The following is a 15,813-nucleotide window of genomic DNA, read 5'->3' as shown; positions in this document are numbered from 1 at the left end:
GAAAACATCTGAAGACATTTTCTTCAAACATGATTAAATGTTTATTTAACTGCAATGAAATCTACAGGGAAATACATAGTTTAGATAACAAAATGCATTCCACAGTGGACAAGCACCAGCAAAGGATGCTGCAAAGAGTAGCGCATTGTTCTTTCCCATCTGTTCCTGAGTCTGTCTCCAGCTCACACTAATCTGAAACTCTTCACTGTTAGCCAGCTGTAAGGGTACTATGCAAAATCACATCGGGTAGTCATGATCTCACTCATCTTTATTTGCTGCTAATGGGGTGAAAGCTCCAAATGTTTCAGTCACCTGGCTCCAACCTGGAGTACTTGGATTGCCCTTAATTTTATTCAATAGATATTTGTGACTTGTATCTCTTATTTAGTACTTCGATAATTTGGTTGAAAGAAGAAATGCTGTGATACAGCACACATTCCACATTCTGCTTTTGCAGCAGCTATTATTAAAATATTCTTGTTTTCTCTTAGTCAGTCTTTGTGGGGACAGAGTGAGATGAACAGATCTTTTCTAAATGGAGGTAAAGTTAGTATTTTTTTTCCACCTAGTTCTTCCCTACTGGGCAGAACAACCATTGAGAATGACCATTGAGTTTCATTTTTAACAGAACGTTACAATGCACAGAGGTTCTTTCCGAGACCATCTCCCTCAGAGGATGAACGTACAAGTGCCAGTAGGAATTTGACTTTCCTCTTGATATATTACTTCATCTCAACTCACCTTGCCCCCTCTCCCTTGATTTCACTGCTCTCCCGTCCTCCCTAAAACTGTCCTATCATATTCATGGGCACTCCCTCAATGTGGCCTTTCTACTCCAGAGTTTTGATCATACAACACCTGCCACTAGTCTTTTCACAACTACACTTTCAAACTCCCAACTGCCTGGCCTTGGACTTCAGTTTGCCATGATACTTCTGCAGCTGTCAATTTGTTGAAGAAAAGGGGGGGGGGGGCGGGGAATTAGGGAAGAAGTAATTGGGTTGAATTCTGGGTACTGCCTGTGTGGAGTTTGCAAGTTCTCCATGTGTCTGCATGGGTTTCCTCCAGGTGCTCCGGTTTCCTCCCACAGCCAAAAGACTTGCAGGTTGATAGGTAAATTGGCCATTATAAATTGCCCCTAGTATAGGTAGATAGTAGGGGAATATAGGGACAGGTGAGGATGTGGTAGGAATATGGGATTAGTGTAGGATTAGTATAAATGGGTGGTTAATGGTCAGCACAGACTCGGTGGGCCGAAGGGCCTGTTTCAGTGCTGTATCTCTAAATCTAAATCTAAATCAAAATATTCTCAGTCTAGGCCAAAGGAAGAAAAGAGGCAGAAGGAAACCTCTGGAGTACCCTGTAAGAATGCCTTTCTGATGAAGCTGAAATACATTAGTCAGTTTCAGTGGTTGAATGCTCATGACAGAACACCAATATAAATGTGAATGTGGGTGATAATTTGGAAAATAAGTTACAAAAGTAAAAGTTTTACATGTATTAAGCGAATTCATAACTGAATAAATGTGTGCTTGTTTCCTTCCACTGTTCAACCAACTATTTGCTACACTGTACCTTCAAATTATCCTTTATCTTCTGCTTGTCGGTGGACAATAGACTTGTGGGAATCTGCCAAGAGCAGCCAGTTTTCAATTTATCTGATAAAAACAATTGTGCATCACGGAGCCTCTTGTGGGATTGCTGACATCACGCAAAAGAAGGACGGTATGTCATTAACTGTAAATTGTTTTCAGTTCCAAAAAAAGGAGATAATTGAGTGAAGGCTATGCCAGCAACTCCCGCTTTCCTGATATTAGTGAGCATTCAGCACATTAGGCAACTGTATGCAACAGTGAAAAGAGGTATTTTTGTTCCCAACGGTAAAGAACTACCCTTCCCTCTGAAATTAAAACAAGTTTTGATATTAATGCCTTCATGAAGCAGTGCATAGAGGTAATAAGCAGTGAAACTTTAGACTTCTGTATCAGATTTCCAGTGCCATTTATATGCCAGTCAACGTGTTGAACAAAAGCCTCTTCTGCATTCTTGTATTTCATATTGAAATCATTGCGTAATTTGCCTAATCTTCTTTTGTGTTGGTGCACAAAGCTTACACGGACCCACCTGTATGTGACCTTTTTCTGTCTGAGAGCTACTACTATAGTAGATATTAACAAAGGTACCCATCTATTAAAGATCTTCAGGGAGGTAATAGCTGGTTAAACCTGATTCAAGCTGCAGTTTTAAATGTGTTGCTATGCATTTACTGATGTTTGTAAAAATGAAAATGAAATCAAACTGATGCAAGTAGCAGAACTTCTCTCCTAATTCTACTGATTTATTTTTTTACAATTTATATTCTTTTAATTTTTCTGTTTTTGTCCCTCCCTTTGGGTCTCCTCATCTGTACTATAAACCACATCCCACCAGAGATGGTGATTATTTCCAACAAAGCTCTAGAAGTAATTGCTAGGACTTGCTATATGATTTTTCCTGTCGTCCTGTGGGTAAGTGCATGGCATTCACTCTGTGCCCCTGATGATGGCCTGGTAAAGATTGTGTACTTCTGTTACACATAGTGCTGTTAGTCAATAGGTAGCAGTAATATAAAAATTTATTCTTTGCAAGTTAAAACGTATCATATTTTTAATTATATTCTATAATCTATGAACATGCCATTGACCATAGTGAGAGAAACCCTTTAAATGACTTCTGCGGCAGATCCACATGACCTCCCTCTACTTGATTTTATGAGGATCTTTCCAAGTGACAAACTTTTCATTTTCTTGCAACATCCTGAAAGCATCTACTACCTTTGGCCGACTCGCAAAACGGGCATGGGATAACACCAAGCTGACTCTTAGGATCAAACTGATCGTTTATAAGACCTGTGTTCTCAGCACCTTGCTGTATGGCTGTGAAACATGGGTGACTTACAGCTGCCAGGAAAAGAAGCTCAATAATTTCCATCTTTGCTGTCTGTGGTGCATTATGGGTATATCCTGGCAAGATAAAATCACAAATGTGGCAGTCCTCTCCAAGACAGAGCTCCCAAGTGTGTTGGCACTAATCAAACAGAGCCAGCGTCAGTGGATCGGACACATCCGCAGGATGGAAGACTGTTGCATACCCAAGGACCTGCTGTATGGTGAGGTAGCCAGGGTCCGACGACAGTGGTGTGCCCATAGCTCTGCTTCAAGGATGCTTGCAAGCGTGATATGAAGGTCCTAAATGTCATCTATCGTACCTGGGAGTCACTAGCAGGCATAAGAGGGAAATGGCAACACGTCCTGTGACCTGGTGTGCACTACCATGACGACTAGTTGCTACGGCAGCTTGGCAACAGGTGCCAATGTCAAAAACAACAACTCAGCACCAGTTGGCAGCTTCGTATGCAGCACTTGTGGCAGAACCTGCCTCTGAAAGATTGGTCTTCACAGCTATCAGCAAAGGTGCACCGAGAGAAGACACCCCACTTAAAGTTTAGAGCTCGGAATCACTGTGAAATGGAAGCACAAATGCAAAATACATCAGATGCTGGAAATCAGCAACGAACACAATGGATTGTTGCTGCTTGTCCATCACCTTTTGTAGATGGAAGGATGCCAACCAAACTGATTAGTTGCAAGACTTCTGCTGTATTGTGAGGCTTGTGCCCCCTTTGACACACTGTATTGTTCTCAGGACATTTTTTAACTAGCTTTTGTAAGTAATACAGGACTCTCCGAAGCAGTTGTTGTGAAAAGTGGTCCTTTGGCTATATACCATTATTTAGCAAAGGTGGATGTATGGGTTATTATTGTCCTATACGTCCACAAACAAGCAGACAGCTTGTGTCTGTCTCTCCTGCCCCCAGTGTTCTGGCTGGTGACCGGATCAAGATTACTTAATTATGTGAAAATGATGCGAAATTACTTGAAGGGTTGTGAATCTTTGGAATTCTCTACCCCAGAGAGTTGCTGCATCATTGATTACATTTAAGGCTGGTCTCAGGGAATCAAGGGATCTGGCGAGCGAGCGGGAAAGTGAAGTTGAAGCCTAAGATCAGCCATGATTGTATTGGATGACAGAGCAGCCTCAATGGGCCATATGGTTTACTCCTGTTCCTATTTCCTGTGTTCTTGTGTGATCCTTTATATATGTTCCTAACAATATAACAACAGACATTGCATAGGACAACTAAGAAGTCCTGTAAACCAGTGTGTGCTTTCCTCATTGTTTGGGATCTGCTATAGTTCCATCTTAGGATCAGGGGTGTCAGTCACTCCTGTAAGTGCTCTGAGCATCTTACCTCTGTGGAAGGTGACTCACACTGTCTTATATTTACTTAGACAAATTTTAAAAAGTTGTAACCTGGGGGTGTGCCAGTAAACCTCTTGTGATCTGAAATGGATATCTTGTGTTTTATATATGTGTTTAGTCTCTTCCAATGTGACCTGAGTAAAAACTTAGTGAGCCAAGGCCTGATGCAAATTGTTAAACTGCTTTTCTTCACAGTAAGGCAAGCATACAAAACGGCAGTTCTGATTGGATTCCCAATTCAAACAATACAACTTATTTTCATGCAATTCTGCAAAATTAAGATATGCCACACTTCCCATATTAGTGGCTCATTTTACTTGATGTTATCAAGATGCTTTTAATTGTTCCTTCAGAATTTTTGACCATTTTTAATCTTGACAAAAGCCCTCACAGGTTTCTCTTTAAAAACCACCAGCCTGAGTTGCAGCCTCTGACTTATATGTCAAGTTTTGAGGCCTCCTGTGACCCTTTAAGGACTGCTGGTTAGGCAGTTCAAGACCCGGAAATACTAATCGGAGTTTCTGTATTTTTAGAATATTGTATGCACTTTTCTAAAGGACATTGTGAGCTGTCAGTAAATAAAATTAGATTTATGATATGAAGTATTGGAGAGACAAAAATTGAAATTGCTTTCACAGAAGAAAGGAAGGTTGAACGGGAAGATGGTTCAGATTTTTAATTGGATGTAGGTTGCTAGGTTGGATCAGTGTTCTGAAGTTATGCTTGATTACCCTTCGAAACAAGAGAAAAAAGTATGTTGAAAGTAGAAAGTGAGAGAATATTGTGCATATAGGTAAGTGAAAAAGTAAATCATAATTTTAAAATTAATTTACTTTATGACATGGTTGTTTAATATATGGTCTTTTATCTCAAACGGCAGGACGTGGCTGTAATAATAATCCTTTGAGGATTGTAATTTTTCAGCATTGGAATCAACTTTTCACGTTAAAGGACCTTATATTAACCTGCTGACCAACCAGCTGCATTTCTAGCAGTTTTTTTTCTTTTGGATTTCTATCATTTGCATTTTTTCCCTTTATCCCTATAATTTGTGACATTTTTTTTTCAAACTGTCTTTATCATTACTATTACTCATACTGTCTAATTGGAAAGATGGTTGTTTAATGCATTCTGCAGGTTGCTGAGGAAACTGAGTGATAAAATAATTTGTTAGAAGCTTATGAACAAATCAAAGCCTTTGTGGTACAATTTGCTGTAATTTATACCATTAAAGTAATTCTCATGGTGATATCCCTACATTATTTTATAACCAGTTGGAGCTTTCATATCAACATACTGAGTTTCACTTGGCATAAACATACATGGTCATACTTTTACTGCACATCAAAGGACATACGAATGCACAAAGACCTACATATTTTATGGGACATCATTTATACTATAATGTATAGGAACTGAATATTGAGTAAGTTTATTCTCTTTAGCCTACCATGTATGGATTAATGTTGCCGTACATTTCCTGCTGATTGAGGTTTGCTGTTACTCCAATGAGACTAAAGTGCCACTTTTGTTCTTTACTACTGTTTGAGCTCAGTCAGCCAAACTGCCATCATAACCTGTGAGAAGAAAGGTGACAAAAGACCATCAGGCCCAACAGTGCTCATTCTGTTTATCAAATGGTGCAACTTTATGCACAGCCTCCTTATCACTTGTAATATGAGCTTATTGGGGAGGCAAAAACACAGTTTAAAATAACTGGATAATTTTCAGAAAAACTCTGGAAATTCTTTCTCAAATGCCTACGGTAATGAAGCAAGCTTCAGGACTCCATGGTTATTCATGATGCATCACTATGCATATTTAAATTTAGCTCATCCTCTCCCACAATGTGTCCAATTCCTTAGTAACATCGAACCATACAGGAGAGGAAATTCCCATCTCTATGCATTGGGCTGGTCCCAAAGGTCACAGATCACATATTCTGTTTTACCTCCAATGTCCTCCAATATTCCTGTCTGTCAAAAATGTATCCATCAGCCTCTTCAAATTTAGAATATCCACTGCTTTCAATGCTCCCTGGGTAGACTATTACACACTTTTAATTACCTTCTGTTATATTATAATCATGTATTCACCAATTATTATTGAAGGTTGGAATGTGTTTCCTTGTCTTACACCTTCTGTTAATATTGAACATTCTGCTGGCAATCCATTTTATATATTCTCTTGAGGATCCTAAATACTCAATGTCAGCTGTAAGCTGACTATTAATGCCACAGGACTTTGCCATCACTCTTGCATCTTCAGCTTTCTGCTTATTATCACTCTTCTATATGCAATCCCATCACTTCCACTTTGGTTTTCCATGTAACTGTTTCACAGCTAGGACCTATTATATCACCTTGCATGTATATAGAATTCCATGTCTGCCCTGTCCAAGATTCTCACCAAAGCATGCTCAGCTACCACATCCAAGCCAATCGTTTATTATATCAGAGTTTAGTTTAGTTTAGAGATACAGCACTGAAACAGGCCCTTCAGCCCACCGAGTGCCGACCATCAACCACACATTTATACTAATCCTACACTAATTCCATATTCCTACCACATCCCCACCTGTCCCTATATTTCCCTACCACCTACCTATACTAGGGGCAATTTATAATGGCCAATTAACCTATCAACCAGCAAGTCTTTGGCATGTGGAGGAAACCGGAGCACCCGGAGGAAACCCACGCAGACACAGGGAGAACTTGCAAACTCCACACAGGCAGTACCCAGAATTGAACCCAGGTCGCTGGAGCTGTGAGGCTGCGGTGCTAACCACTGCACCACTGTGCCGCCCAGATAGATCACTCTATCTTCACAACTTGTATTTATATGGCACATTTGATGTATTAAAATACCCCAAGGCACTTCACAAATGTGTTATCAAACAAAATTTGACACTAAGCCACTTAATGAGATAGCCTAGCCAGTGACGCCTACATTCCATGAATGAATTTTTTAAAAAGCTACAACAATGGCATCTACTCAGGAATGTGGAAAATTGCCCAGGTATGTCCTACGCACAAAAAAAAAGACAAATCCAACTCGGACAGTTACTGCCCTATCAGTCTACTCCCGATCATCGGCAAAGTGATGGAAGGGGTCGTTGACAGTGCCATCTAGCGGCACTTGCTCAGCAATAACTTGCTCACTGACGCTCAGTTTGGGTTCCACTAGGGACGCTCAGCTCCGGACCTCATTGCAGCCTTGGTCCAAACATGGACAGAAGAGCTGAACTCCAGAGGCGAGGTGAGAGTGACGGCCTTGACATCAAGGCAGCTTTTGACCGAGTATAGCATCAAAGTGCCCTAGCAAAACTGGAGTCAATGGGAATCAAGGGGAAAACTCTCCATTAGTTGGAGTCATACCTAGCACAAAGGTGGTTGTTGGAGATAAATTATCTCCAGGACATCACTGCAGGAGTTCCTTCAGCTGCTTCATCAATGACCTTCCCTCAATCATAAACTCAGAAGTGTGGATATTCACTGATGATTGCACAATGTCAGCACCATTTGTGACTCCTCAAATATTGAAGCAGCCCATATCCATATGCAGCAAGACCTGGACAATGTCCAGGCTTGGGCTGATAAGTGGCAAGTAACATTCGTGCCAGGCAATAACCACCTCAAACAAGAGAGAACCTGACCATATCCCCTTGACGTTCAAGGGTATTACCATTGCTGAATCCCCCACAATCAATATCCTGCGGTTCACCGTTGACCAGAAATTGAACTGGACTGGCCACATAAATGCTGTGGCTACAAGAGTAGGTCAGAGGTTGGGAATTCTGCAGTGAGTAACTCACCACCTGTTCCCCCAATGCCTGTCCACCATCTACAAGGCACAAATTGGGAGTGTGATGGAATACTCTGCACTTATTTGGATGGATGCAGCTCCAACAACACTAAAGAATCTCGACACCATCCAGGACAAAGCAAGGATTTCCCCCACTGTGGTTGACAGGGCCCTCAACCGTGTACGGCCCATTCCCCGCACCTCTACCCTCACCCCTTCCCCTCCCTCCCAGAACCGTGACAGGGTTCCCCTTGTCCTCACTTTTCACCCCATCAGCCTCCATATCCAAAGAATCATCCTCCGCCATTTCCGCCACCTCCAGTGTGATGCCACTACCAGTCGCATCTTCCCCTCCCTTCCCCTGTCAGCATTCCGAAGGGATCATTCCCTCCGCGACACCCTGGTCCACTCCTCCATTACCCCCACCACCTCGTCCCCATCCCATGGCACCTTCCCCTGCAATCGCAGGAGGTGTAATACCTGCCTATTTACCTCCTCTCTCTTCACTATCCCAGGCCCCAAACACTCCTTTCAGGTGAAGCAGCGATTTACTTGTACTTCTTTCAATGTAGTATACTGTATTCGCTGCTCACAGTGTGGTCTCCTCTACATTGGGGAGACCAAGCGCAGACTGGGTGACCGCTTTGCGGAACATCTCCGCTCAGTCCGCAAGCAGGACCCTGAGCTTCCGGTTGCTTGCCATTTCAACACTCCCCCCTGCTCTCGTGCTCACATCTCTGTCCTGGGATTGCTGCAGTGTTCCAGTGAACATCAACGCAAGCTCGAGGAACAGCATCTCATCTACCGATTAGGCACACTACAGCCTGCCGGACTGAACATTGAGTTAAATAATTTCAGAGCATGACAGCCCCCCATTTTACTTTCATTTTTAGTTATTTTTTCTTCCTTTTTTTTAACATTCTTTTTTTACATTTTTTACAATCTTTTTTTTTGCATTTATTTCATTTCATCTTAGTTTGTTCAGTTTGCTTACCCACTGTTTTTTTTCAGGTTTGCACTTGCTGCTGTTCAATATTCAGTGTATTAACACCTAATCTGTACTAATGCTTTGTCTTTCAACACACCATGAACATATTGTTTGCCTTTGCTCCGTGACCTTTTGGTCAGCTATGTGGCCTGGTCCAATCTAGACCTCCTTTGTTATCTCTTGCCCCACCCCCACCTCACTTGCTTATAACCTGTGACTTTTCTAATATTTGTCAGTTCCGAAGAAGGGTCACTGACCCGAAACGTTAACTCTGCTTCTCTTTTCACAGATGCTGCCATTAGCTGCATCTACCCTGTCTATCCCTTCAAGTATTTTATAGGTTTCAATGAGATCACCTCTCATTCTTCAAAACTCAAGAGAATACATGCCCAGTCTCCCCAATCTCTCTTCATAGGACAGTCCTGCCATCCTGGGAACAAGTCTGCTGAACCTTCGTTGCACTCCCTCTATGACAATAATATCCTTCCTAAGGTAAGGGGACCAAAATTGTACACAGTACTCCAGGTGCAGTCTAACAAAGGTTCTATACAATTGAAGCAAGACTTCACTACTCCTGTACTCAAATCCTCTTGCGATAAAGGCTAACATACCTTTAGCCTTAATTGCTTGCTGCACCTGCATGTTAGCTTTCAGTGACTTATTGACAAGGATACCCAGGTCCCTTTGTACATCTACACTTTCTAATCTCTTACCATTTGACAAATACTCTGCACATTTGTTTCTCCTACCAAAGTGGATAACCTCACATTTTTCCACATTATATTCCATCTGCCACATTCTTGTCCACTCACTACGTCTGTCCAAATCTCTTTGAAGCCGCTTTGCATCTTCTTCACAACACACATTCCCACCTAGTTTTGTGTCATCTGTGAACTTGGAAATACTACATTTGGTCCCCACATCCAAATCATTGATATATATTGTGAACAGCTGGGACCCAAGTACTGACCCCACTAGTCACAGCTTGCTAACACGAGAATGACCCCTTTATTCCTACTCTCTGCTTTCTGCCTGTTAACCATGCCAGTATATTGCCTCCTATCCCTTGTGCTTTAATTTTGCTTACCAACCTCCTGTGGGGGATTTTATCAAAAGCCTTCTGAAAATCCAAGAATGCCATATCCACTGACTCCTCTTTATCAATTCTGTTAGTAACATCCTCAAAAAACTCCAACAGATTTGTCAAACATGATTTCCCATTCATAAATCCATGTTGACTATGCACAGTCAGATCATTATTATCCAAGTGTTCATCTATCACATCCTTTAGAATAGATTCTAGCATTTTCCCAATGACTGATGTAAGGCTAACAGGTCTGCAATTCCCTGTTTTCTCTCTTCCCTCCCTTTCGTAAATACTGGGGTGACATTTGCTACCTTCCAATCTGCAGGAACTGCTCCAGAACCTATAGAATTTTGGAAGATGATCACCAATGTATCCATTTTCAACACTCTGGGATGTAGAATATCAGGTGTGGGGACTTATCAACCTTCAACCCCATTAATTTCTCCAATACAACCTTCTTACTAATACTAAGTTCCTTCAATTCCTCATTCCCCCTAATCCCTTGGATCTCTAATTCTGGGAGATTTCTTGTATCTTCCTCAGTGAAGACAGACACAAAGTAATCATTTAGCTTCTCTGCCATTTCTCTATTCCCCATTATAAATTCTCCTGACTCTGCCTGTAATGGACCCACATTTGTCTTAGCCAAACGTTTCCTTTTTACGTATCTATAGAAGCTTTTGCAGTCTGTTTTTATATTTTTTACTGGCTTACATTCAAATTCTATTCTCCCTTTCTTTATCAATTTCTTCGTCCTCCTTTGCAGTATTCTAAAATCCTCCCAATCCTCAGGTTTACAACGATTTCTGGCAACTTTATAGGTCTTTTTTTTAATCTTATACAATCCTTAACTTCCTTTGTTATCCATAGTTGACTGCCTTTTCTTTTGGGGTTTTTGTGCCTTGAAGGAATGTATAGTTGCTGTAAACTATGTAATATTTCTTTAAAGTCTAACCATTGCCTATGTACTGTCATACCTTTTAATGTATTTTCCCAATCCACCTCAGCCAATTTGCCCCTCATACCTTCATAATTTCTTTTGTTCAAATTTAACACCCTAGCTTCAGATTGAACGACCTCACTTTCAAACATAATGTAAAATTCTATCATATTATGGTCACTCATCCCTAAAGGTTCTTTTACAACAAGATTATTAATTAGCCCTTTCTCATTACATAATTGGTTAACCAATGAAGATCAAAGTTACTAGAATGATCGTGTGTCTCTACCTGTGCTTGCTGGCTTGAACACAAGAGGGAGCTAAATAGAGCCTTAGGATGTTTCCTTGTAAATGACAAATATCAGAAATACCATGTTTGTGCTATGAAGATTTTAGATATTACAGCCCTAGTTTTTAGTAGTGAACATGATGCAATATCAGACCTCCATGCGAGGGAATATTATAATACTCAACTTGAACCTTTTGGGGGAGAGTGTTCCAGGTTTCCACTACCCTTTGTTAGAACCAGTGCATCAAACAGTTTTTTTTTTCAAATTTAATATCAAGAACGAGCCATGAGTGTGCCTTGAGTGAAGGGGACATGCACGTGGGAAAAATAATGGCCCAAAAATTGGAACTAAGTGAGAAGAATCCTGGCTCCCTGCGATGGATCTACCTCTCCATATTCCATGATTGATTTGGCTGGGTGGTCGTTCAACAGTTCCAGTGAGTTAAGCTGATCAGTCACTAACTGAGTCTTCACTGCTGTTCAAACACTCATCCACATTATATCCCCCTCCAGACTTGAATTTCCTAACTTAATGAAAACTCCTCCACCTGCATTCTAACCTGTACTGATTGCCAGCCATCTATCATACTTGTTCTCGCCAACCTTCACTGGCTCCTCATTCCCAGCATATTATTTAAAAATCCTTGTTCTAATCTGTAAATTTCTCAAATGACTTCATTCCACCCTACCTCTACAACCTCATCCAGTCCAGTACCCCGCTTGCACCTTTGCTTTTTGCAGTCTAGTCTGCCATATATCTCCCCTCCTCCCAACTCCACCGTTGATGTTGGAGCTTTCAGCCATCTAGCCAATGCAGTCAAAACCTCTCCATCCTTCTAAATCTCTCTTTCAAAAGTCTGCTTAAAGCCCAACACTTTGCCTGCACTGTCCTGCCTGACCACTCCCTGCTTCAATGAATCTGACCCTCATTTTATGAAGTGTTACATAACACTAAAGGTACAACATAGGCGCAAGTTGTTGTTCTTGAGTAGTGTGCACACGCCTGGCTCCACTAACAGACTACATTTATAAATCAGAAAATCAGCTCAGTTGCAATCTGCCATAATTAGGCATATCACCATGGAGCTACACTGATTCCAAAGAGACCTGATTTGTCTGTCCCTAAGAAGAATAGTTGTTACTTGGAGGGACTTGGCCTTGGCTCAGCAATGAGGCTGGCATTGGTAACTCAGCAAATGGGAGGTTGTGGGAACAAGCCCAATTTTTTAACCAATGCATCACTTTGACTAGTGTCACACCAAAACACTGGATGTGCTGTTTGTGCATTAAAGTATCAGGTGACACAGATTTTTCTAAAAAAAAAATTTAGACTTTGCTAAAAGAAAATTGGCTATCCCTGAAATATCATAAAAGTTCTAAATACATTAACCAGAGTTTATACATAAAATAATTAAAGTTTTAGTGAATTTTAATTAAAGTAATTAATTAAATTACAGTTCATGCATAGTTCTTTTAAAATTAAAGGTAATTCTTTCTTGACAGACTGAATCTTTCTTTGATCTGTTACTGCATCATTAAACAGAATAATGGACTATTCCAACCTTGAGATGTGACTAAAATCATCTAAATTTAAAATGTGACTTATATACTGTTTTAACAAAATGCACTTTATTCAGTGAACTGAGCGTTGGCAGTCTTCCATCCACAAACAAACAGCATGTTGAAAGTGCCGAATGTGAAGTGTTAAGGAACTAAAGCTTTTCAATAATTGTGGAATGTCTAGTGAAATATGCATGAGGGAGAGTGACACAATGGAAGAGCAGTACTGAATAGTGTTTGGCAGCAATAAGCAGTGGCACAGCAGCTGAACTTATAACAAATACACAAGAATAGAGTTATCCCAAAGAGCCTCAAAGGTGGGGTGCAATGACAGAGAAAGAGAGGATGGAAGACAGTATCATTTACTTAGATCAGCTGCGCTCATTTTCCAATTGGAAATACTATGCTGTGATTCATTTTTTTTAAAGAAAATTATATATTTTTCACCCATTCATTATTATAGAGGTTGATCAACAGAAAAATTCACTTGTTATAGTCATTTCAGAAAAACCTTCCATTTTATTTATCTTCTCCGAATCCGATGTTGTAAATAATAGTTGCTGGACACTAAGAGATGAAAGTTAATTCATGTTCATAAAATAATTCCATGCTTTTTATTCATTTGTGTTCTACTGAAGTCCACATTTCAGTTTGGAACTTCAATGTGCCAATGTTAAATGAACAGTTCTCATGAAAATTTAAAATGCCATATCATGTTGGGATGCCTGGAAGCTAAGGATAGAAATGCCCGTCAGCTAAAAATCCTTACTACAGCTTTTTTAAATAATTACAACAAATGAAAAAACAAATGGTTCTGTCCAGAAAAAGAAGTGTCTGATAATTTCAAGACAGCAGATTTGTAGAGACAGAACCTTTCTGCAAATACTTTCATTGTGGTTTATTCTGCATTTTAATACTTTTTCTGCAGTGGGTTGGAAGGAGGCAATCAAATCACTAGCTTTTACAATTACAATTAAAGGCTTAGGGAAGAGATATTTTACATTTGTTTTCCTACAAATGCTGCTTTTCTGAAATGAAATAATGCAATGTGTAAGCTACTGAATATTGGGTGAAATTTTTAAATGACTGGTGATCCACAAGATTATACCCGACATTGGAGAGAGATTTCAGGGATACGAAATATTTAAGCAAGTGGCAATATATAACTTGTTGTCTTGCCTGGAAATACTGTTTGATGTTTCAACTTATTAATTCCTTGGCTGGTGAGGAGCTTTCAGGCAGAAAATGAAATCAGAAAGGAGTTCAACAGTGCCATCTAGTGAAAGCATATGTGCTTCTGAGGTTAGTTGGCACTGGCCCAACTTTGTTAATAAGTTCTTTTAACATCCTATTCAGTTATTTCTCAACAGTTACTTATTTTAATTAGAAATTTCTTCAAACATTGTATATGTGTAGCTCCTCATTTTCAACACATTTTCTGTGTTTCTCAATTTGACATTAATGGAAATTAACATACCAGGTTATTTATATCACCTAAATAATATATAGAGTAATGTACTGGCATTGAGTATGGTCAATATTTTATTTTATAAGTAAAAGATTTGTGTTAACAGTGGAAATGCTGATTACAATGCATAAAATGACTTTTTTTTTTAGAAACACAAAATATGACTCCAGGATGCGCGCATACTTATACTTAAACTAGTCTGTCACGACTCCATAGGCAGATCACCCATTTTAAGAAAATGAATATCGGGCATTGGCCCTAAGGTGGTGGGTAGGTGAGGGTGGAAATAGGCCAATTGGGATATTGTGGATTGGGGGATAGGTCTGACATAAGAACATCAGAAATGGGAGCAGGAATGGGCCATTCAGCCCTTCAAGCCCATTCTGCCATTCAATGGGATCATGGTTGATCTACTTCAACACCATTTTCCTGCACTATCCCCGTAACCCTTGATGTTTTTAATATGTAGAAATCTATTGAACTCAGTTTTGAACATACACAACGACTGAGCCTCCACAGCCCTCAGGGGCAGAGAATTCTGAAGATTCGCCATCCTCTGAGTGAAGAAATTTCTCCTCATCTCAGTCCTAAATGGCCTGCCTGTTATTCTCAGACAGTGTCCCCTGGTTCTGGATTTCCCAGCCAGGGGAAACATCCTTCTTGCATCTACCCTCTCGAGCCCTGTAAGAATTCTGTATGTTTGAATGAAATCACCTCTCATTCTTCTAAATTCCAGATAATAAAGGCCAAGTCTATTTAATCTTTTCTCATAGGACAATCTGTCCATCCCAGGAATTAGTTTGGTGAACCTTTGTTGCACTCCCTCTCTGGCAAGTATATCTTTCCTTAGATAAGGAGACCAAAACTGCACACAATACTCCAGGTGCAGTCTCACCAAGGTCCTGCTCCTCCTGGCTCCAAGCAATGAATTTTGCTTTTATTAAAAAAAGCTTACTACCACTTATGAATCCCAAGCAGGCCTGGCTATGGTGAGGTATTGAATATTGGGCAGATATCTGCATCTACGGAGGGATTCAAGGGAGGCTGGGTGCTTTCTGTTAGAAATGCTAGTGTGAAAAGTTTTATTTTCAGTGCTCCATTTTGTGGTTAAAAGACCAAGTTTGCAAAATCTATTGGAACTGTTGATATTTAGAGAATGCCTCCAAGTTAGCTTAAATTTCCAAGGCCCCTTTTGCAAGGCCATAACTGTGGCCATATAAAAATAGTCTGTGTAGTTCTAATTGTTTAATAGCTACATCTATCTGTTTGATGACTATGGGGGTAATTTTAACCCCCAAGAACAGGTGGATTGAGGTCGGGTAAGATGTAAAAAAATTTTTAAATCTCAAACCCCACCCCAACCCGCTCACTTCTG

This window comes from Heterodontus francisci, chromosome 27 (assembly GCF_036365525.1).
Source record: "Heterodontus francisci isolate sHetFra1 chromosome 27, sHetFra1.hap1, whole genome shotgun sequence".
Classification (NCBI taxonomy): Eukaryota; Metazoa; Chordata; class Chondrichthyes; order Heterodontiformes; family Heterodontidae; genus Heterodontus; species Heterodontus francisci.
The sequence above is the reverse complement of the archived record's forward strand: the minus strand, read 5'-3'. Positions refer to the sequence as shown.